At 47.7% G+C, this 24,687-nt stretch overlaps 2 long non-coding RNA genes across 4 annotated transcripts in view; one reads left to right on the top strand and one right to left on the bottom strand.

Annotated features, from left to right (window-relative positions):
• The window catches only part of LOC133252225 (uncharacterized), a 17,742-nt gene extending 9,186 nt beyond the window's left edge, over positions 1–8,556 (bottom strand). The window contains exon 1 of the long non-coding RNA XR_009737853.1: positions 6,173–8,556. This is a non-coding gene — a long non-coding RNA (uncharacterized LOC133252225). The remainder of the gene's footprint in view (positions 1–6,172) is intronic.
• Positions 4,557–24,687, top strand: LOC133252204 (uncharacterized). Of its 3 annotated transcripts, none has more exons than XR_009737837.1 (4): positions 4,557–6,020; positions 11,437–16,296; positions 23,319–23,457; positions 24,419–24,687. It is a non-coding gene; the product is annotated as an uncharacterized LOC133252204 (long non-coding RNA). The 3 variants fall into 3 exon arrangements; XR_009737843.1 differs by lacking the exon at positions 4,557–6,020 and having other exon boundaries at positions 9,180–14,855; positions 15,913–16,296; XR_009737832.1 differs by lacking the exon at positions 4,557–6,020 and having other exon boundaries at positions 9,183–16,296.

Below are 24,687 nucleotides of genomic sequence, written 5' to 3'. Positions count from 1 at the left end.
ATGTCTCCTCCAGCCTCAGCCCAGGTATTGGGATGTAGGAGCACCTCCGGGTGGCGGGGGGAGGTCAGAGCAGACCCCAAAGTGTGCACTGTCCCTCCTCCCTCTCCACGCGCGGTCCGCCACGGTGCTTCAGCCACGGTTAGATCCCAGTGGTAATTCTGAACCCCGGGGGTCCTGCCCAACTGTGTGAAATCAATGGAGCGCATTTTGATTCTTGCTTATAATTTCCACCCGTGTTACTAGTGGGGAAGAACCTGTCTGCCAATGCAGAAGAGGTAAGAGACACGGGTTCCATCCCTGGGTTGGGAAGATCCCCTGGAAAAGGGAAGGACAGCCCACTCCAGTATTCTTGCCTGGAGAATTCCACGGACAGAAGAGCCTGGCAGGCTACCGTCCATGGGGTCACAAAGAATCTGACATGACTGAGTGACTAACACTACTACTACTAAAGCATCTCTGCAGATGACTTCAAGGCCTGGTTTGAAGTCAATCTCCAAAGCACAAAAGGATTCTTTCTGCACCTCTTTACTTCGGCGGTGGGGCGGGGGGGACTTACAAACCAAGATCTGATAAGGGCGGTTGATGATTCAACGCAATGAACTGGCTGCCCCTTAGAGCTTTGATTGGCTCTGACAAAGGCTCCTTGAGCTTGGTTGCAAATAAGATTGGTTTTGGTTTTTTTGGTCTCGGCCTTTTCTGCTGGAGACCTTCACTTAAGTCTTGAGAGGCTGGAGGTTTGCTGGAAGGTTCTGTAGGTTGAGATCTGTCCTTGGTGGGGATGGCTGAGGGGCCTACATGAAATGGTCATCCAGTCACTTCAAGGAACACCCGGGGATGGTGCCAGCCAAGGACATTTTGGGAGATGGTTTTTATACAATGAATCTTTTAATATTTAAATATGTGATTTCAAAAATTAGAATGGGTTAGAAAACATAGAAGGGATTCAGGAGGAAGAGGAGTATCGTAGAGAAGTGATATCATGACTGTAATCCTGGAATAGCCAGGTTTGAATTGACTTTCTCATAAAGGTGTTATCACGTGGTTGAATTTATATGAGTTATCTACATTTGTAATGAAGTTCCAGCATTGTTTTCAGACTTATATTTTATTCTATAAGCATAGCTTTAATAATAAAAAAAACACAATAAATGGGATATTTGAATTTTTTTTTAAAAAGGTGTTAGAGTTTTCTTTCATTATTTATTGATCTGTTCATTTCTGTCCCAAAGCTCCCAGTCACGGACAAGGGGCTCCCATGGGGGCTTTTTGAAATATACTGTCATGGGTTCCCCCACCAGAAAGTCTGACACAGCCAGGATGGTGGGGGTGGGGGGCAAAGAACTCTTCAGACATAAATCATACCTTTTTTTTGTAACTCAGACATGGCTGGGCGGGGGTGGGGGTGGGGCGGAAATCAACCAGTAGAAAACTAGAGTTCTCTGCACTTGAGCTCTACAGAAATAACCATTTCAAATGAAATTTTAGACTACTTCTCTTCCTAGTCCTTTGAGAATCACTGCCAAGTTGCTAAGTAAAGTATGTGCACCACTTTAAAAAAAAGACCCATTTGTGGCAATACCTATAGACTTGCTGTCATGGGAAATGAAAATGTCCTTCTCTCTTTCGGCTCTCCCACCAATATAATTATGAAACAATTTGGCTTTTTCAGCTGGTTGACTTTGCAAGTTAAAGTAATGAATTCGTCGCCCCCACAAGTGCTTCTTAGGCCCTCACTTGGCAGGATAAGGATTGTCCGGTCCTGACCTTCTTCACCACCCCTGCCAGCCCCCAATCCCACCCCCACTTCCCAGACCCCTTCCAGTCTCTCTCCACACCCCCACCACTCCCCCACTCCAGGGTATCATGCTGACTTTGGACCCACTTCAGCTCTCACTTACCCCCTCTCTGGAAGCCAGACCTCTCCCCTCCCTCCCAAAGAAGTTAACTGCGCTGCACGGCACTACCTCTCTTTAGAATCTCCCAGCTCAGGGCGTTTGGAAAGGCCTAGAATATTACTGTTTTAGCAGATGGCTGTGATGCAAGTGGTCTGAAAAATGCACTCTAAATCCTCGCAAACAGGTGACATGAAACAGCAGTTCCTGTCTGGGCAAGGACACCCGACACTAACACAGGAAGCTGAAACGGGGCAACCGTCCTACAGCCAGCCCTACTGTCCCCACGGGCAAGTGGGATACAGTAGGCTACCGTTAGGGGCTAGAATGCCTTCATCTCACAAACGTTTACTGAACTCGTTCTGACTGTGTATTTCCTTTTTGGTGTGCTTTTTCTCTTTCAAAGTTTCAGATGCTTTTACATAGTTCTAATTCCAGGAGCGTTTACTCAGCGTACTGTTACAAGATAAAGAAGGGCTCCATAAGCGGGTGTGACAGGCCGCGGCCTGCGCTGGGGGAGGGGCTCCCCGTGACGAAGAGGAAGGCCGGGAAGACCTTTTACTTCTTTCTAATTTCTGTTCTGAAATTAACTGAATTTCAGTTCCGTTCAGTCGCTCAGTCATGTCCGACTCTTTGCGACCCCATGGACTGCAGCACACCAGGCTTCTTTGTCCATCACCAACTCCCGGAGTTTACTCAAACTCATGTCCATCAAGTCGGTGATGCTATCCAACCATCTCATCCTTTGTCATACCCTTCTCCTCCCGCCTTCAATCTTTCCCAGCATCAGGGTCTTTTCCAATGAGTCAGTTCTTCGCATCAGGTGGCCAAAGGATTGGAGTTTCAGCTTTAGCATCAGTCCTCCCAATGAATATTCAGGACTGATCTCCTTTAGGATGGACTGGTTGAATCTCCTTGCAGTTCAAGTGACTTTCAAGAGTCTTCTCCAGCACCACAGTTCAAAAGCATCAATTCTTCAGCGCTCAGCTCAGCTCAGAGTTGTGTCCAACTCTCACATCCATACATGACTACTGGAAAAACCATAGCTTTGACTAAATGTACCTCTGTCAGCAAAGTCTTTCAGATTTACATGTGGATAATCAGGCTAGGAGGAGATGGAATGGCTCTGTTTTAAGGAGTCCTGTTTGCTTGGCTAGCATATTTCATCTTTCATTCCTTCCTTCGATCTTTCTTTTCCCTCCCTCCTTTCCCCTTTTTTCCTTTAATCAATGCTTATTTCTAACCAAAAGCACAAGAAAACACAAATACACAGTTCAGCAACCTAATAGGTATGCTTTTGATTAGCTCCAGTAACTAAAATAACCAAATCATACGGAATCTCACTGCTGTTGATGTACATTTTCCTGGTAGCGCATGACGTGGAACATTTCCTCCCATGCTTACTCACCATCGGTATATCTTTTCTGGTGAGGAGTCTGTTAAGCTCTTTGGCCCATTTTTCAGTTGGGTTGCTTATTTCCTTATTGTTGAGGCTAGGAGCTCTTTGTCTATTTTGGATGACAGCTCTTTATCAGAGGTATCTTTTTCGAATAGCTTCTCCCAGCCTGTGATTTGTCTTCTCTTTCTTTTGAGATTGCCTTTCACAGAACAGAAGTTTCAGTTTACTAAAATCCAATTTATCCATGATTCCTTTCAGGAACCATGCCTTTGGTGCTGTATCTAAAACATCATTGCCATACCCAAGGTCATCTAGATTTTCTGTTGTTGTTTTTTTTTTTCCCTAGGAGTTTTAGAGTTTTGCGTCTTACATTTAGGCCTAAGATCTATTTTGAGGTCATTTTTGTGAAGGTATAAGGTCTCTGTCTAGATTCATTTGCACATGGCCATCCAGTTGTTCCAGCACCAGTTGTTGAAAAGATCATCTTTGTCTCATTGCATTGCCTTTGCTTCCTTTGTCAACGATTGGTTGACTATGTTACATGGATCTGTTTCTGGGCTCTGTATTGATTCCATTGATCTATTTGCCAGGTTTTTTTTTTTTTTTTCTGATGCCACACCATCTTGATTTGTTGTCGTTGCTGTTGTTCAGTTGCCAAGTCGTGTCTGACTCTTTGGGACCCCATGGACGGCACCATATCAGGCCTCCCTGTCCTTCATCATCTCCCAGACTTTGCCCAAGTTCATGTCCATTGAGTTGGTGATGCCATCCAACCATCTCATCCTCTGTTACAGTCTTCTCGTTCTGCCTTCAGTCGTTCCCAGCATCAACAATTTTTTTCCCAGTGAGTTCGCTCTTCACATCAGGTGGCCAAAGTATTGGAGCTTCAGCTTCAGCATCAGTGCTTCCAATGAGTATTCAGGATTGGTTTCCTTTAAGACTGACTGGTTTGATCTCCTTGCTGTCCAAGAGACTCTCAAGAGTCTTTTCCAGCACCACGGCTCAAAAGCATCAATTCTTTGACACTGTCTTGATTACTATGGTGGTGGTAGTTTAGTCGCTCAGCCATGCCCGACTCTTGCGACCCCATGGACTGTAGCCTGCCATGCTCTTCTGTCCATGGGATTTTCCAGGCAAAGAATACTGGAGTGAGTTGCCATTTCCTTCTCCACTTGCTTATTGCAGGTTTACAGTAAGTCTTGAAGTCAAGTAGCATCCATCTTCCAAGTTTGTTCTTCTCCTTCAATATTGTATTGCCTATTCTGGGTCTTTTGCCTCCATATAAACTTGAGAATTGATTTGTCATCTTTTGAGTTTTCAAAGGTGCATGGAACTTAAAATGGAAAAATAATCCAAGGCATAGAGAAGTGCCTACTATAAGAAGTGCCTACTGCAAGGATTTTGCAGACAGTCTCTTATTGAATCTTTACAACAACCTATCAGGGAACTATTTTTACCATTGTTCATGTGAAGATGGAGACCCTAAATCTAAAGGGAGTTAATTAGCTAATAAATGGCAGAAATAGAATTTGAACGCTTGATACTATAACCAGCTGCCAAAAAATATACCCAACACATATTGTCACATGTAAATCAACCTACTTTTGAAGGAAATGTGTACACACTGCACTCATCAAGAGTCCATCTAGGTCCATTCAACCTAGCATTTCAAATCACTTTGACCTAAATACAATGGATTTGGTTTAACTGTATCTTTGAAAGGATACCCTGAGTTCCCTGCCTAGTCCTAAAAATGTCCACAGCAGCATTTAGAAAATAGTTAATAATCCTAGTTTAAGGAAAATGGGTACGATTTTCAATGAAAGGCTCAGAATGAAATCCGGGTCAGAATAATTCTCATTTTTCTCTTCTGAAGCTGATCTATAAGGCTGTGAATAGCTGCTTCTGTCACTGTCCCTCCTTTAGTCATTAGAATTCTTGATCTAATGCCTTTTTTTTAAAAAAAAAAGAGATGAGTGTATTTTTCTGTGCTTCATGTAACGTGCCAAAACAATCATGAGCCCTAGGACAAGCAGCTAGCCCAAGCGATGATACAGAAGCCGGCCTTTGAGTTGGACAGTTCCTCTTTTAAACTTCCTTTTCCACCAGCAGATTGGGAGGGGGTGGTGGGGTCACAGAAAGCCGCCTCATTCAGGTGAGGTTCACTGAGGCAGCCATCTCAACACGCTTTTCCAGCCCTAAGGACCAGGCCTTTGGGAGTCGAGTCCTGCTGCCCATCACCCGTTTTGAGAGAGAAAGGATGCCTGCTTCTAAACAGCGGTAGGAGAGGCTCCTCAGGTTCAGCTTTCCAGAAAACACACACAAACCGGGATACATATCTCTGAAGCTCTTTCGCATAAGAAAAATTCTCTTTTCCACCCCACCAGCATGGTGACAACCCCTAGTGAGTTCTTGCAGAGTGTGAGCTGGTCCTCAGACACAAAAGTTTCATCCGGATGGGTCCTCGCCCGCCGGGGAGTCAGGTGTGTTGATACCCACATCATGAATCAGATGTGGAGGCACCCGGCCAGGCCTTCCTTTGCCAGGCCAGGCAGCTGCTGCCCTGTGAGAGCCACACCAGGCAGTCTGGCCGGTCCGCCCCACTGGCCCGTGGCCCCTGCCCTTGGCTCCCTGGGCGCCCCAGGCTGGAGGCCAGCAGACGGTGCCCCGTGAGGGCGCGGCGTCCCGAGAGCTGACCTGGTGTCCCCAGCCAGCCCTGCTCCCGCTTCGTAAGTCTCCAGCCCCTGGAGAGCTGGGCCCTGCCTTCTGACCTGTCTGACCTCCGGTCCGGGCTGGTGCTCCGGAGCCAGGGCTGCCGGGGACTCTGCTGAGCTCACCGCCGGGGCGGGGGCGGGGGCGGGGGTGGGGGGTGATTAGTTACCGGGGTGAAGCTCCGTGAGGACACCGAGCTGCACAAACACTGCTTCTGGCTGTGCTGAGAGCACAAGACGTTGGAGGCTGGTCTTCCTGGGAGAGAGGGGCCTTAGTGTTTTCCCTTCTTTTCTTTTTTTTGGAGAAAGCCGAATCCTAACAGGCTCTGAAAGTCAAGTAGCTGCTCTCGGCTTCGGGCGAGGGGCGGGGCGAGAGGGGGAGGAGGTGTGCTTTTATGTACTGTATGCGTGATGATCTGCGTGCGCACCTGTGTGTGTGACTGGTGTGTGTGCGTGACTGGTGTGTGTGCGTGTGTGCGCAGCGGCGTGCACCCTCCCAGACCCGGGTGTGGGGCGGGCAGGGAGGGGCGGCGCCGCCCTAGGTGATCTGCGTCGTGGCCTTGGCCTTGAACTTTTGTTCCGGGAACCAACGCGGCCGCCCCCGCGCGGGGCGGGCTGCCAACGCTGCGCCGCCCACGCCGATCACTCAGGCCAACGTGAAAGGAATTAGCTTCCAACAGACAGGGAGTTTTCTTTTTTTTATTTAAACACTGCCTCCCCCTGCCCCGGCCCCGGCCCCGCCCCGCCTGGCGCACACACACAGCGCTGCTTCTCTTCGTTCCGATTTCTGCAGACCTTGGTCAACACTCGCCTCCCGCCCCGGAAAAGGATCCATCAGACCCGCTGGCCACTGGGTCCTCCTCCGCCACTGTCCGGGGGAGCGGGGTGGGGGGGATGGGGGGATGGGGAGGGATCGGGGTGGGGATCAGGGCTTGGGGGGGCTAACTGCTGTCCCTCCTGCGGATGCTGCAGAGCCCTGCGCCGGAATTCTCCTCTAGGAAACCTTGGCCTGGGGAGCTCTACCCAACCCAGAGCGCCCCCTCACTGCCCCCGCACCTCCTTTCTGCCTCACGGTCCACAAGGGCAAAGGATCCCTGTGGCTTCTTTTCAAAAAGTTAAGATATAACCATTATTGTGGGTGCGTGCTCAGTCCTGTCTGAGTCTTGGCAAACCCCAGTGCCTGTAGCCGGCCAGGCTCCTCTGTCCCTGGGAGTCTCCAGGCAAGAATACTGGAGTGGGTTGCCATGTCCTCCTCCAGGGGATCTTGCCAACCCAGGGATGGAACCCAGGTCTCTTGCACCTCCTGCATGGGCAGGCAGATTCTTCACCAGAGCACTGCCACCTGGAACCCAAGCTATAAGGCCCACGCTATAAAACTCACCATTTAGACCACTTGAAGGTGTCCAGTTCAGTAGTTTTGAATATATTCACGAAGTTGTGCATGAATTCAGAACATTTTCACGACCACCCCCACCAGAAAGAAATCCTGGACCCTTGGCTGTCACTCCGGGTCTCCGCCTCCACCCACAGGCCCTGGCAACTCCTTTCTCTCTCTCTGCGGGTTTGGCAAGCCTGGACATTTCACATCCAAGGAATCGCACAGTGTGTGGCCTTTTGTGACCGGCTTCTCTCTTTTGCCCGATTATTGTCCAGGCTCATCCATGTTCCGGCATGTGTGAGTGCTCCGTTCCTGCCCAGGGCCGGACAACATCCCGTGAAATGGTCAGGGTCCACGATATCTGTGTATTCTTAGCTGATGAGCTTGCTGTGGCCATGGCAGGGCTTCTGTTGTCCACTGTCGGAAGCTTCCAGTGGGCTGTGTGCAAGCTGCACACAGTCTGTTTACTGAGCGCATAAGCGAAGGATACCCGGGTTAGAGTATCTGAGGGATGATGGTCGACTCTGCCCAAGTGGGGAGATGCGTGGCCCCCCAGCACCTCTCCATCTCCCTGCCCACAGTTCATCCATCAAACCAAGGACTAGAGCCACCCAGCCTCTAACATCTGGCTCTAACCTTTTCTGACATTTTAGCAAAGCAGGGGACGTGTTACCTTTGGAAAAAGGTAGAGAAATGCAAGCCGCAGGCTGGCATGAGTACGTGCATCCACAACTGAAAATGCTTTTTAAATAATCATCTGGGTCAAGCCGCAGAAGGCATTTCTAACAGGCTTCCAAATGACAGAAAGTTGCCATGAATGACAGGGAAGGAACGATGGGTCAAATTAAAAAGATGAAAGATAACAGGAATAAGTAAAAGTGTGGCATTTAGTTCCCAAACTCAACAGAACGGCTCCTGGCTGGGGGAAAGAAGGCCAAATGGTGCACACGCACAAAAGGAGTTTAGTTGTTGTTTAGTCGCTAAGTCGTGTCCAGCTCCTTACAACTCTGTGGACTGTAGCTCACCAGGCTCCTCTGTCCATGGGATTTCCCAAACAAGAATACTGGAATGGGTTGCCATTTCTTTCTCCAAGGAAACTTCCCAATCCAGGGATCAAACTTGATATTCTTGCTTGGTAGGCACATTCTTTACCCCTGAGCCCCCAGGGAAGCCCAGAAAATGGTTTTAGTTTACACTAAATATTAATAAATCTCATTAAGAGTGGTGCCAGGGCTAAGCTGCCAAAAAAGCCAATGTGATTTCAGGTTGTATTAGTAGAAGTATTGTGGCTGAAACAAGGGAGGTGCCCCTGGTGAGACCACTGCTGGTGCAAAGGCCACATCAGCAGAGGCAGGCCACCAAGAAGAGCAAGCCTGGAGGGGAAGGGTAGGACGGTGCAGATTTTTGGAACCCTGATGTATTAGGAAGTCCAGGGTTTTGGTCTGCAGAGGGAAGCCAGAAAGTACTTCACAAGCGTTGACGGCACGTCCCATGACAAAGACAGTTGGTTTCTGCCATGTGGACCTGGACATGGCTGGAGCCATTGCAGTACAGGACAAGGAAGAACTGTGTGGTGGTAAATTGTGTGGCCCGAAAGTGGAGAGACAGACCACCGGGGTGGGAGCATGGGGGTAGGAGCCCGCTTATCAGGGGCTGCGGCTGGGAACCAAGTCATGACCTGGAGAATGCTGTTCATTTATGGGATATAGAAGGAGGGACGGGAGGAAAGGGGAGAGGGTAGAAAAGAGGGGTAAGGGAGGAAAGGGGGGAGGGAAAGAAAGAGGAAGGGGAGGAATGGGCAGGGGAGAAAAGGGGGAAGGGAGGAAGGGGGGGAGGGGAGGAAAGGGGGAGGGGAGAAATGGGGGAGGGGAGGAATGTGGGAGGGGAGGAACAGGGCGGGGAGGAACGAGGGAGGGGAGGACAAGGGGATACGGAACCCCAGGAGTCCTCCCTGTCCCAGGGTGCTGCTGGCCCAAGAACAGCCTCCTGCCGGGACTCTGAGTTTAGACTATGCAAATGGATACTTCTTTTCAGTCCCTGAAACTCCCAGAGGTAAATTACCTGCTGAGGCAATGGTGGATTAATCTGAGGCAATCAGCTATCTGTAAGTCCACCCAAGCCCACGTTTGAATCAGATAGGGTGATTCATAGCAATCTGAAGTCGACTGTGAAAACTGGGCTCTTCCCAAAACACCAGCCAAGTGCCCTTGGTGACGCATCAGATGTCAGAGCTACGCTCTGCCTAGGGTTGGTGCAGCTGGTTGGCGAGGCTACCTTTGCACCCTAAGGACTGTGGGAGGAGGGGTGGGAGAGCCGTGGCCGCTTCCTGCTCCCAGGTCTGAAGACCATGCTATTTGGGCACAATTGGCCATTTCTCCACTCACACCGCACTGGGCTTTCTTTCCCAGGCAGAGTGCGGCTCGTGACTGGGATTGCCTTGCTTATACAGAAGCTGGCCTGTGGCATTCGTGAGGTCAGTGGTCATTTCTTACTGACCCCAATGGATTCGGCGTTCCCGAGGCCTGGGTCCAGCTCTGTAGGCGCAAGTGTCCTAAAGGGAGTGCCTTCTGATTCACAAGTCCTTAAGCACCAGAATCACAGGCGGCCAAGGTGAGCTGGTGACACTGTTAACCCTTTAGATCCCACAGTCCTCTCTGCCATGCTAACACGTGCTACGTTGCTCAGTCGTGTCCAACTCTTAGTGACACCATGGACTCTAGCCCGCCAGGCTCCTCTGTCCATGGGATTCTCCTGGCAAGAATACTGGAGTGGGTTGCCATGCCCTCCTCCAGGAGATCCTCCCAACCCAGGATCTCTTATGTCTCCTGCACTGGCAGGCAGGTTCTTTACCACTAGTGCCACCTGGGAAGCAAGGCCCAGGTGGGCTTTGGTGACAAGCCTGGCTGCTTTTCATAAGGAGGGAGGCTGGCTTTCGGGCAGCCACAGTCTCAGGACGCACCTAGAGGATTCCCTCTGGTCGGTTCTGCAGAGCTCAGGGCCACCTGGGCTCTCAGGGGAGCTCAGTCACTGGGAGACCAGAATCACGCATCCCAGTGTACTTAGCAGATGAGGACACCCTCAACTGGGGAAACCAAAGAACAGAGAGAGCGGAATCATGAGACAAGCGCTGAGTGACGCTAAAAGTGACTGCTAGCGGCACACATATCAGGAAGCCCAGGCTCTCCTGGGAGATTCCTGCTGTCGTTAAGACCAAGTGCAGGAGGAGATGTGTGCCCGAGACTGAGCTGGACACACTGCAGGTCCAGACGCCAGACGTTGGGGGCATGGCCGAGCTGGAGTGATTCAGCCCCATCACCTGTGAGGACACCTCAGGCCTGGAGCCGTTGTGCTCAGAATTGCAGTTCCGCTAGCTCTCAGCACAGGGATCCTGTTCTTAGCACTGAATTGGCTTTGGGATGTGTCCGGGAGCATCCCTGCTCTCAGTGGGCCTGAGTCTTGCATCTAGATCCCCTGCTCCACAGAGAGCTTCTTCTGGGGGTTCCTAGGACCCCACACCCCTGCAGGTGGATCTGGGAAGGAGAGAGATGCTCTCTGCAGTGTGAATGGTGGGAAGGGGAGAGATGCTCCCTGAGAGTGAACAGTGGGAAGGGCAGAGATGCTCTCCACAGTGTGAATGGTGGGAAAGGGGGAGAGTTGCTCCCTGAGAGTGAACAGTGGGAAGGGCAGAGATGCTCTCCACAGTGTGAATGGTGGGAAGGGCAGAGATGCTCTCCACAGTGTGAATGGTGGGAAGGGCAGAGATGCTCTCCGCAGTGTGAATGGTGGGAAGGGAACAGATGCTCCCTGAGAGTGAACAGTGGGAAGGGCAGAGATGCTCTCCGCGGTGTGAATGGTGGGAAGGGGACAGATGCTCTCTGCAGTGTGAACAGTGGGAAGGGCAGAGATGCTCTCCACAGTGTGAACAGTGCTGATGCAAATGCCACCACCCCACATGACCCATGTTCTCATATTCTCATGTAAATGGACATCAGCTGCAGAATTTAGGTGCAGGGAGTGAGGGGGGTCTTCTGACAGCCCTTCCCCTCTCTCCTCCAGATTCCTACTGCTGGGCCCTCATCCTCAACTTGCCTCAAGACAGCACCCACTGAAGGGAGAGCTAGCCAGCAGGTCCCAAAACCCAGGAGATGGCACCCAAACCTCTGCCCTCCAGTGTCCACGTGCTGCTCGTCCACCAAAGCCTTGTCTTTCCACCTCGACCTCTCCCAGGCTTTCCTCCTCCAGTGTCCAGGCTTTGCACCTGCTCCCACCCACCACATTCCTTATTCCCCGCAGCCTTTTCTTTCCAGCTGAGAAAGAGAAAAGCCCAGAATCTGGACTCAGGCCCACCCTGCCTCTCCTCCTGGGGACCCATGTGGTCTGTTACCAATAAGCCTGAAATGGTCAGGGCTAACATCCGCTTCCACTTCTTTCTTCCACTAGGTTATTTAAACCTCCCATGACCTCTTGCTTTTGGTAAAGAAGCAGTTCTCATTTGTGGGGAATTGACAAGGAGATCCCAGGTGGGAACTCAGGGTCACTGAGTTACACAGTAAATGCTCTAGCCACCAATCCGGATACTTGCCCTTTGTAGACTCAATGATCTGATTGCTATCTGTGTTCTGGTTCCTTTCCTGCTGAGCTGAACGGGGTTGCCTGGGGAACAATTCCCAGGTCCCGGTTTCGAGCAGGGAATCATTTCCCGCAGGAAATCTGGGCACTCCAGAAGCCAGCTGGGGTTGGGGGGGCGGTGGTGCAGCGCTGCTAGGCCCTGGCCAATCTCACCACGCCAACAGGGGCAGGGGGCTGGCCTGAGGGCGGGGTGGCAGCTGCAGAGGGCGCTGGCCTGAGGCCTCAGCCCGCCTTTGCTGACGTTGGAGCCTTGGAGCAGGGCTGCTGACGTGTACTGACTGGGCTGGCTGTTTACTGAACTGTTTTTTAATAGCTACACTTCCAGTAAGACCTGAGAACACGCCACAGCACCCTCATTTACGGCACTGAGCGTGTCACTCGGGCAGCATGTGGGCCAAGAAAGGGAGAGTCCAGGAAAGGTGAGGTTCACAGGCAGTCAGGAAAGTCACCTGACGTGAAGAGAGAGAGAGCCTGGGGTAGACCAGATGGCTGCATCGGCGCTGTCCGGGACTACCCCATGGGCTGTATTTTGGAAGGGCCAATTCAGGCAGGATTTCTTCTTGAAAAGGTCCAAATAGCCAAGGCACCTTATTCTGGGAATAGGAACTAGTCTCAGACTGGCTGGTTTCCAGAGTGACGTGGGCGAGTCATTTCTCCTCCTTTGAGCTGCAGTTTCCCTACCTGTTTTGATGAGGGTGTTCAGCCACTGATTCTCTTGGGGGGCAACAGCCAGCCCAGGGTTGGCATGGGGGCTCTGTCTTTCCGGCCATGGGGCTGTGGGAAAAGCCTTGTCTTGTGAAGACATAATCTTGTCATGAGTTAACACAGACGTTAGTGTCCCTGCTGCCTTTGGGTGCTGCTGTTCTGAGTGTTTGTGTGATAACGCACACAGAACACTTAGCAGAAAGGCAGGTGCCCAGCAAGCACTCAACACCCAGGAGCTCTTATCAGCATCAGCACCCGTTCTTGGAGGGTCTGAGTATTGGGAGCACTGTGCATTGGGCAGGGTGGGGATGGTGTTCTCAGATCCCATCCCACTGGAACATTCCACACCGCTGATCTAATTAAAAGGCACTGACTCTTTTCTTCCCTCTTGATAAAAGTTACAGAAACCTCCATTTCCATTGTACTCAGATTCCTAAAACACAGTCCTTTTTTAATTTAAAACGATTTCCCTAAGGCAAAAGTCAAGCTGTCCATTTGGAATGAAAGATGATGATGATGAAAGCAATAAAAAAATAATAATAACAATAAATTCGTCTTTACTTGGTATTATAGACTTGAATAGGCTTCCCTGGTGACTCAGGGGTAAGGAATCTGCCTGCCAATGCAGGAGGTGCAGGGTCAATCCCTGGGTCAGGAAGATCCCCTGGAGAAGGAATGGCAACTGACTCCAGTATTCTTGCCTGGGAAATCCCATGGACAGAGGAGCCTGGTAGGCTCCATGGGGTCACAAAGAGTCAGACACAATTTAGCAACTAAACCACCCCCACATAGACTTGAAAAGCACTTGAATCCTCCTGACAGCCCCGTAAATACGAGAAGGGAAAGTTATGTCCCATGAGTTGCAGATGCAGAAACTGATGTCCAGGGCGATTGTCCGAGGTAATGTGCATAATGAGGGCACGGGGGTGGGGGTGGGGGACTAGAAAGTATGTCCCCTGGCTCCAAATCTAGCTCTTTCTAAAGAAAACTCTATAGTAGTTGGCTTTTCCAAAACTGGGGGGAGGAAATTGCAAAGATGTGTATGATTTGTCTCCCCGTTTTTGCACATGGTTGGCTGTTTGAGAGGCTGTGGACACAGGCTCCAAATGTGCTGTCCGGGCATGTGTAAACGCCACTCTCTGCAGGCTCACTGGGGTGGCCCTATACAAGACCCTCCCACCGGCAGCCCCTCCTGTGGAGGTGTCCTGGGTTATATGTCAGCCTTTCCTACCTTTCTGGGCCACCTTGGGTAAGCCCTTGAGGAGACAAGAAATCCGTGTGGAAGCCAAGGAAGATTCTAGTCCGGTTCTCCTAGGGGGTGGGGAGATATGCAAGCTCAGCCAATGGAGGAGAGTGACTGGTTACTAAAAGCACTTATGGTGAGTGGAGGAGACGTTGAAAACAACACCAAAGGCCAGTTTTAACTGGAAATGACCCGGCCAAAAAGGACAGCGACAGAGACCCTGTGGCTCAGATACCGGGCCTTAAAGGCTTTGCCCAAGTGCCCGGCCACCCTCTCTGACAAGCCGACCGGACTCGACAGGACAGGAGGGAAGAGGCCCCAGGACAAGTCTCATCAGGCTGCAGGGGGCCACTTCCTGGACTTGCTGGCGTCCGAGACCGACGCCACCGCCTCCTCCTCGCTGACACGTAGGCAGCTTATCTCAGGTCTTGTTTTGGCTTAGAAATCCTTTAATCTCCCAGGATCGTTTTAATGGCACAGCCTCTATTTTTATTCTTGGATGGTGGAGAGAATCTGAGACTCAGCCGACTCCTCTGGACGTGTGGAGGCCTGTCCCCCAGAGCACTGAATTCCTTGCCGCTTGCAGCCAAGTGAAGCCCGGAGCCGGGATTCTGAAACGAACACGCTGACAGGAGGGGGCTTGCTCTCAACCACTGAGCGTGGGGCATCGTAGGCATTCGGCAAATATTTGCTGAAAACAAACCCTGAAGGGCTCTATTAATTCCAAGCCGTTTCCCGCCCTGTTGCACAGCCCTGGGGACACGTGGGGCGGCAGCCCACAGGTCGTTTTCTGAACTGATGAGTCCGGTGCCTGTAATTTTCCCAAAGCGAAATATCTGTGGATGTGGCTACGTGCCATGGAACCTTCCAGGCTTCTTGCTTTCCTTTCCATTATAAGGTTACTTTGCTTTACCTTCTTATATGTGGTCACTGTGTTTACCCTCCTGACTCTCTCGAAGGGGAGCCCCAGGGCATGTGGGTGCTGTCTTGAGCCTAGGCTTCCTTTTTGCCTTCTTCTTTTTAATATAGTTCATATATTTTAAATTTTGTTTTTAATTTTTAAAGTATGGTTGGTTTACAACGTTGAGTTAGTTTCAGGCGTATAGCCACATGATTCAGTTCTAGATATATGCATACGCATATATATATAGGCTTCCCAGATGGCTCAGGGGTAAAGAATCTGCCTGCCAAGGCAGGAGACACAGATTCAATTCCTGGGGCAGGAAGATCCCCTGGAGAAGGAAATGCCAACTCACTCCAGTATTCTTGCCCGGGAAATCCCACGGACAGCAGAGCCTGGTGGGCTACGGTCCATGGGGTCGCAGAAAGTCAGACATGACTTAGCGACTGAGCATGAGCACATATATATTACAAATATAGGGCTTCCCTGGTGGCTCAGTAAGGAAGCTGCTTGCCAATGCAGGAGACATAAGAGACATGGATTTGATCCCTGGGTTGGGAAGATTCCCTGGAGGAGGGCATGGCAACCCACTCCAGTATTCTTAACTGGAGAATCCCTGTGGACAGAGGAGCCTGGCGGGTTACAGTCCATGTGGTCTCAAAGAGTCGGACATGACCGAAGTGACTCAGCACGTACACAGGCACATGTGTAATATATATATTATTTTTTAGATTCTTTTCCCTTCTAGGTTATTGTAAACTATTGAGTACAGTTCCCTGTGTTGCACAGTAGGTCTTTGTTTATCTGTTTTATATATAGCAGTGTGTGTATGTTAATCCCAACCTCCTAATTTATCCTTCTTCCCCGCCCCTTTCCCCTTTGGGAACCGTAATTTTGTCTTCTAAGTCTGTGAGTCTATTCCTGCCTTGTAAATAAGTTCATTTTATATCACTATTTTAGATTCCACCTATAAGCGATATCATATGGTACGTGTCTTTTTCTGTCTGTTTGCCTTCTTCTCCGTGCTTATCAAAATCCATCCTGGGCCCTATAGGAATGGCATTTGGGTTGTTCTGGCTGCCGTGATCTGGGAGCTGCAGAATTACTGGACGCCAGCAGCATCGTGCTCTAGGGATGCTGTTTCATGTTAAGCCGTCAGCACCCTCCCAAGACTGTTGGAAGTGGGGAATGAGAACAACGGGTCCTGAGTGGGCCCTGGACATCTGAGGCCATGCATGGAGCCTCCTGAGCGAATGAGCAGACATGCTCCGGGAGCTTACTATAATCCCAGAGGTCCTGGGGAGAAGGTCAGATTCAGAAGCCCACCGGTTCCCCATCTGGCTCATGCAGTCACAAGGCCCTTGCGGAGGCCATGACCCACACAACCACCAGAGCTGCCCCTTCTGAAGGCAAAGGCTCAGCTCATAGCTAAGCTGAGGTAAGTATCTCTAACCTGCTTCTTATTCTAGGATGTGTGTCTCTGTTAGTTAGGATTTTCCCAAGAACAACAGGATATGATTGTTGTTACTTCACTCATATCTGACTCTCTGTGACCCCTATGGACTGTGGCCCATCAGGCTCCTCTATCCATGGGATTCTTCAGGCAAGAATACTGGAGTGGGTTGCCATTTACTTCTCCAAGGGATGTCCCTGACCCAGGGAGTGAACCCAGGTCTCCTGTTTGGCTGGTGAATTATTTACCACTGAGCCACCTGGGAATCCTATAGGATATGTATCTATCTGTATACACAAACAGACTTATTATAAGGAATTCACTCATGCAGTTATTTGGGCTGAGAAGTCCCCAGGTCGGCAGTCGGCAAGCTGGAGATCTTGGAAGAGCTGATGTTTCAGTCCAGCATACAGGCTAGAAAAGGCCAATGTCCTAACTCACGCACTCAGGCAGGAGGTTTTCTTTCTCTCTCTTTTTTTTAATTTTTAAAAATCAATTAATTAATTTATTTTTGGCTGTGCTGGGTCTTCCTTGTTGTGCTGGAGCACCTCGTTGCAGTGGCTTCTCTTGTTGCGGAGCACTGGCTCTGGGGCGCACAGGCTCAGGACTTGCAGTGGGCAGGCTTAGTTATCCCATGGCATGTGGAATCTTCCTGGACCAGAGATCAAACCTGTGTCTCCTGCATTAGCAGGCGGACTCTCAACCACTGGACCACCAGGGACGTTGTAGGCTTTCCCTTTTATTGGGCTTTTTGTTCTTTTCAGGGTTTCAGTTGATTGCACGAGGGCCACCCACACTAGGAAGGGCAATCTGTCATACTTGGTCAACTGATTGAAATCTCAAAATCTCAGCCAGAAACACCCAGAAAAATGTTTAACCAGATATCCGGGCAGCCCATGACCCAGTCGACACATAAAATTAACCATCCAAAATTCCAAACCATATTTCCCAGCCTCGGAGAGACTGAGTTGGTCGAAGATCTTGCCCAAACCAAGGATGGCGCTCTGTGGGCTGAGGGACGATCTGTGAAGGTCTGTAGGATAGTCGCCTAAAGCAGGGACAGCAGCAATAAGCAAGGATGGTTATGGCCTCTCTCCTAGAGATATAGACGGAATCAGTCAATTGGTTCCTAAAGGAGAAGCAAGGAGGCATCCAGAGAGAAGTGGAGACCCCTGGGCAGTAGCGGATTCAAGCTAATGGGGATGCTGTAGTGAAGACGCAGGAATGCCTAATGCCAGGGGGCCAGCAGGACAACATGGAACCCAGAGCTGCCTTCCACGCTGAACGACCACCCAGATCACCCTCTGTGGGGCCTGTAGTACATTAGATTCTGTCCACTCTCGTGTCCCTTATTACCAAATGGTTCCTGAACTAAATCACAGAACCCCAGTTCTTAAGGTGAACTGCATGAGTCTGCTCCTTACCATCAAATGAGGTGAAACTTTACCACACATGAGACTCTAATGCCAGTGACGTGAATTCACTTGACTCTTCAGATTGACTGGAGTCCAAGTAGAAGAAGAAACTCACAAGGACACTTTCTGCTCCATCTCCTTCCTCTCTTGGCTGGATGAGAGCTATATTAGAGTAAGAGAAGCAGTCTCCAGAAGACTGGAGACCTTGTCATTGTGTCGATGCCACCGTTCACAGATTTCGTTGGATAGAGAAATGTGGGGTCAGTTGTTTCCCCCTGTTTGCCATTATAGGCTTTCAGACACAGCTCACTAATCTCATCTTTGATGTTCAGCACAGTCCTTGTAAGTCTTCCCTAAGTGGAGGGTTGGGTAGGTGGAAGGAAAAGATGAGATAAATTCTTACCATGGCAACATTAGAGTCATTATATATGTTAGCTAGAGGAGCATAAAAAATGTACCCTGATTCAGTTGATAATATTGTTAAGCACGTGACCAGTAGGGTCCTAGTGCTTAGAAGATGTCAGTGACTAAAATAAAGATCCCTGACACGGGCACTTACGTTGTCACGGGGGAGCAGACATCAAACAATGAAACATAATAAGATAAAATAGTTAAGTATAATACAGTAAGGTAATAAATATAATAAAATGAGCAAATACAATAAAACTTATGGGATGTTGAAAGTGATAAGGGCACTGTAAACAAGGAAGTATAGAACATGAGAGGGGTGTGTAAAACTTGTTGGGAGGACAGAGGTCAGTCCTACTAAGAATATGATCTTTATGAAAAGACTTGCAAGCGGTGAAGGAGTTAGTCATTGGAGCATCTAGGGCAGAGTGTTCAGGCACATGGAACAGTCACTGCAAGAGTTCTAAGGCGGAAATGTCAGACATGTTCAAGGAGTAAGGAGAAGGTGGGACTTCCCCGGTGGTCCCATGGTAAAGGATCCACCTTGCAATGCTGGAGATGCAGGCTCAACCCTGCAACGAAGCCTGAGCACTGCAGGTACTGACAGTCTACAGCCCGTCTGTGCTCCGCAAGAGAAGCCCATGCCTCAGCTAGAGAAGGCCTGCATGGTGTAATGAAGAGCCCACACAGCCAACATTTCTAAAAAAGGGGAAAAAAAGAATAATGAGAAGTCCACTGTGGTTAGAAGTTGGCAAGAAGGGAGGATACACGAAGCTGGAGAAGAAGGAAGTGGAGTCAGATCACGTATGGTGTTGGGGATACAGAGAATGAAGGATGGGTCTGAGTCAAAAAAAAAAAAAAAACGGCAAATGGTACTGGATTCCTTTAATCCCTGATAGAATCAGTGACTCTCCTGGTGGGGGAGGGGAGCGGTGTAGCATAGCTCCTCCAACCCCCAGAACCTCTTTTTGCACAGCTCCCTTCTTTAGAAGAACACACTGTCTTAAGGAGGCATCAGTGCTGAAGGGCAGTGATGCATCTTGCCCCTTGCACATGTGAGGGGAGGGAGAGTGCTGAGGACCAACGATGTGGACACGTTGAAATTAACTAACCTTTATTCTTGTCTGCTATGGGCAAACTCTCTTCTAAGGCAACTCTCCATTTGTATCATCTATGTCCCAACAAAAGTATCCTGACCAAGAATATACTAATGTGGTACAATTTTTTAAAGACTCTGAAGGGGTGTATCTTAGTGAAACAAGTAAGGTTTCCAGTAGTTTTCCACGAGTTCATTTCGGATCACAGAACCAATGTAAACTTCATCACTTTCAGATGGAGCTAGATTCTGAGGGGCGGTGACTGTATGATGGGTGAATATCTTGGTTAATGTGGTTTTGTTCCTTGGGGTGCGAGATTTCTCTGTCCTTTTAAACCCCGTTGAAGACATTCTCTGTGGCTTTATCTGATGTTTCTAATAGTCTGTCTTGCACAGTGAATACGTTTTTGGATGTAAGTTTCTCCTTTTGAGTATTTGCTAGCTCAGATGCGTGGCAAGGTGGATTCTTCACCACTGGACCATCAGGAAGTCCCATCTTCTCCTTATTCCTTGAATGTGTCTGATGCTCCTGCCTTAGGACTTTTGCAATGGCTTCCCCATCTGCCTGAACCCTCTTCCCCAGACGCTCCAGTGACTAGCTACTGTACAGGTTCAGGAGGTATGGGGAGTTATATTTTTCTGAGACTCAGCCCCCCGCAGAGATGGTCCTCAGAGGTGCTTCCTGCTCCCCCTCAACTCCTGGCCTCACTGTGGCTTCATTATCCAGAGCTGGCTCTTGACTGCCTCATGTGGCAGAGGGACATTTTATCAGCAGAATTGTACTCTATCGTGATATTAACAAGTGCAGTGCCCTGGATGCTTGCATTCCCCCTAAACTGATGTGCTGGTGCTATAACCCCCAACATGGTGGTATAAGGAGGTGGGACCTTGGGGTGGTGACTAGGGTGAGATAAGTTTCTGAGGGTGGGGTCCCCATGATGGGGTTAGTGTCCTTGTAAGGAGAGGACATAGCACCAGAACTTAATCTCTCTTCCTGTGAGTGCATGGCACGAAGGCAGGAAGAGGACTCTCACCAAGAATGGAATCTCTTGGCACTTTCCCCTCACAGTCCCGCTTAGGTCGATGTAGGATTTGGGCAGTGGTGTATACCATAGTCCTGTTCTGTAAGCCTCTGCTGTTCTTCCTCGGCTATGTTCCACAGTGTTCCCAGCCTCCAGAACTGCAAGAAATACATGCCGTTTAAGCTTCTCAGTCCATGATGTTTTGTCACAGCACCCTGAGTTAAGATAGCAAGGATGAGTAGTCCCTACTATGCAAACTCACAAATGTTTACTGTTTCTATTTTTACACTTTCTGACCATTTTTTTAACATTTAAAGTATAATTGAAGCATAATAAAATGCACAGCTTTTACATGTTTAGTTCAAAGTATTTAGTCACTCAGTCGTGTCTGACTCTTTGTGACCCCATAGACTGTAGCCTGCCAGGTTCCTCTGTCCATGGGGATTCTCCAGGCAAGAATACTGGAGTGGGTAACCTTTCCCATCTCCAGGGGATCTTCCCAACCCAGGGATCAAACCCAGGTCTCCCTCATTACAGGCAGATTCTTTACCGCTGAGCCACCAGGGAAGCCCAAGAATATTGGAGTGGGTAGCCTATCCTTTCTCCAGGGGATCTTCCCAACCCAGGAATCAAATCAGGGTCTCCTGCATTGAAGGCTGCTTCTTTACCAGCTGAGCTACCAGGGAAGCCAATTCCCTGTTTGAGAAGTTTGGACTATTGTCCACCTCTATCAAAATGTAGAGCTCATCCATCAACCCAGAATGTCCCCCTTTGTTCCTTTCCAGTTAGCTATCGGCCTACTCTGATGACCTTGAAGGCAACCACTGTATAACTTCTGTCATCACAGACGAGCTTTGCCTGTTCTAGTGTTTCGATTAAATGGACTCTTCCAGGATGTGTTACTTGTGTTCATGACTCTGTCACTCAGCGTTTTTGAGATGCTTTCACGTAATTGCATCTATCCATGATTATGCCAAAGCCTTTGACTGTGTGGATCACAATAAACTGTGGAAAATTCTGAAAGAGATGGGAATATCAGACCACCTGATCTGCCTCTTGAGAAATTTGTATGCAGGTCAGGAACAACAGTTAGAACTGGACATGGAAAAACAGACTGGTTCCAATTAGGAAAAGGAGTACATCAAGGCTGTATATTGTCACCCTGTTTATTTAACTTATATGCAGAGTACATCATGAGAAACGCTGGACTGGAAGAAACACAAGCTGGAATCAAGATTGCTGGGAGAAATATCAATAACCTCAGATATGCAGATGACACCACCCTTATGGCAGAAAGTGAAGAGGAACTAAAAAGCCTCTTGGTGAAAGTGAAAGTGGAGAGTGAAAAAGTTGGCTTAAAGCTCAACATTCAGAAAACGAAGATCATGGCATCTGGTCCCATCACTTCATGGGAAATAGATGGGGAAACAGTGGACACAGTGTCAGACTTTATTTTTCTGGGCTGCAAAATCACTGCAGATGGTTACTGCAGCCATAAAATTAAAAGACACTTACTCCTTGGAAGGAAAGTTATGACCAACCTAGATAGCATATTCAAAAGCAGAGACATTACTTTGCCAACAAAGGTCCATCTAGTCAAGGCTATGGTTTTTCCAGTGGTCATGTATGGATGTGAGGGTTGGACTGTGAAGAAGGCTGAGGGTTGAAGAATTGATGCTTTTGAACTGTGGTGTTGGAGAAGACTCTTGAGAGTCCCTTGAACTGCAAGGAGATCTAACCAATCCACTCTGAAGGAGATCAGCCCTGGGATTTGTTTGGAAGGAATGATGCTAAAGCTGAAACTCCAGTACCACCTCATGCGAAGAGTTGACTCATTGGAAAAGATTCTGATGCTGGAAGGGATTGGGGGCAGGAGGAGAAGGGGATGGCAGAGGATGAGATGGCTGGATGGCATCACTGACCTGATGGACGTGAGTCTAAGTGAACTCTGGAGTTGGTGATGGACAGGGAGGCCTGGCGTGCTGTGATTCATGGGGTTGCAAAGAGTCGGACACGACTGAGCAACTGATCTGATCTGATTTGATCTGATGATTTTTATTGTTGAGTAGTATTCCACTGTATGAATATACCACAATTTTGTTTATCCCTCTTCCTGTTGATGGCATTTTTGTTTATTTTTTTGGTTATTGTAAATAAATCTTGCATGTGTCTTTCTGTAGACATGCTTTCATTTCTCTGGGGTAAGTACCTGGAAATGGAATTGCTGGGTCATAAGACAGATGACTGTTGAACTTTAAAAGAACTGCCAAAGAGATCGCTAACACAGTTGGACCATTTCACTCCCTCCTAGCAATGTAAGAGTGTTCCAGTTGCTCTTCATTGCAGCCAACATTTGGCATTGTGTGTCTTTTTCTTATTTTAGCTATTCCAGTGGGTGTGTAATGGCATCTAGCTGTAGTTTTAATTTTCATTTCTCTGCTGACTAATACTGCTGAGTAACTTTTCATATGCTTACTGACCTTTCATATATCTTCTTTTGTGAAATGTCTGCTCAAGTCTTTTGACGGTTTTTAAAATGGTTTTTTGGTGTTTCATGTTAATCTGTAGGAGTTCTGTTATTTACCTTTGTACCTGTCTTTCCCCCTGGTTACTCTCCAAATTCCTTGAGATATTTTACTACTTCTCAACTGCAGTGCTCACCACCATTCTTTGTCAATAGCAGGTACTTAATATTTATTGGATTGTGAGCAAGTGCTAGGCTCTGCCTGCTTAGTGGTATAACTTGTTGATTTTTTAAAAAAATTATTCAGTAAATTTTATATATTTAATTTTTTGATAGCATCTTTTACTTTTCAGCTTTTGAATTTGACGTTAATCTTGACCTTTGGCAAACATTCAGTATATTTATTTCCAAATGTGTCAAGCCAATCTGGCATATACTACTTGAATTTGGAAACTATAATAAACTTTATAGTTAATCTTTATAAGACTTAGGAATACTGAAGTATTCATGATAGGTGGTCTCTTCTAGAAGTTAAAATATTTATAGTTTTAAAAAATAGAAGATTATGACTATCATCTTATGTTTTTTCTCCTCTTCTGAAGTTTATGAGACACTTCTTAACCAAGAACTAGAGCCTAAGGGGCAGAGGAAAAAAGTAGAAATACTTTTATTCGAAGATAAAGATGGTGAGCATCAACAAAGAGAATATTTGAGGCTTTTAAACTCTCGTCTACCTGCCAGGTTTGTCAACCAGAGCATTATAAATGAATGTATTACTTTGAAAGAACACCTGCAGTGATGTCATTTCAAATTCCTAAATTAGTTTCTAGGCAGACTGGCCAGCTCGGGACAGCCAGAGAATTATTTCCACTCATCCATTTGAATTTCGTCTGACTCTTTGCTCTTGAGTATTACCCCATGTTTTAGAAAAGCTCTTCAGATTGATTCACAGGAGCATAATCTTGACTTCTGAAAATTATAAGTAGCCAACAAATTTATTATATTTCACTTGTTTGGTTTTAAACTTAAGTCAATTCAACAAGTCAAAAAATTTTGGACCAGCTCAAAAGTTATATTTGCTTGTTGCAGATAATACTGCATAAAAATATAGAGAAAGTGAAAATGATCTGAAAGTGTATCTTCATAAAATAATTATTAAAATTATAAATAATTTTAAAATAAAAATAATTATAGACTTATTTAAATCTCTTAAGTTTACTTGAAATCTTTTTAATTTTTCTTTTCCTGGGATTTATATCATTTCTAGCCCACAAAAAGGAATCATAGTGAATATACTCTTATGGATTCTAGGTTTTGTTTATTCAGTTTTGTTTTTTCTAGAATGTTTTCACACATCACTGCAGATATTTAAGGGCTGTGTTTGTCCATTTTTAACGTGCTTTTTCTCATTGTGTTTGGGCTGCGTCTCCATCAAGCTTTATTCTTTTCTTCATGCTGTTAATAAGAAATCTTTGCTCTCCATGAGCTATATTTTCAGCTTGCTTGATGTTCTTTGGTGTAGAACTTATTGACTGTTGCACATTTATTTTAAAATCTGGCTCTTTTGCTAAGCTTTCCTTTAAATTCCACACATTACAGAGTTGATTCCCTTAGATGTTTAGGTCGCCTAATCTTAAGGTTGTATATAGTAAACATTTTGTCTCTTCCTTTCCAACAGTTATAGTTCTTATTTCTCTTTCAGATCTTATTACATGAGTCAGATCTTAAGCAACATGAAGCACTAATGCTCGAAGCAGCCACGCCTGCCCTGCTTCTGATTTTAATAGGAATGCCTTCGGTGATTCACTATTTAGTAAGATGTTGGCCATGTGTTTGTATAATTATTATGGTATGAAAGAAGAATCTTTTAGTTCTAGTTCTCCCTGAGGATTTTTTTTTTAATTTGTGAATTTATTTTAGGTGTAATTTGATTCCCTTTAAGCCACTATTAAAAAGTGGGTGCTACTGACA

The sequence above is a fragment of the Bos javanicus genome, chromosome 1 (genome assembly GCF_032452875.1).
Source record: "Bos javanicus breed banteng chromosome 1, ARS-OSU_banteng_1.0, whole genome shotgun sequence".
In the NCBI taxonomy this organism is placed as follows: domain Eukaryota; kingdom Metazoa; phylum Chordata; class Mammalia; order Artiodactyla; family Bovidae; genus Bos; species Bos javanicus.
The sequence above is the reverse complement of the archived record's forward strand: the minus strand, read 5'-3'. Positions and strand labels throughout refer to the sequence as shown.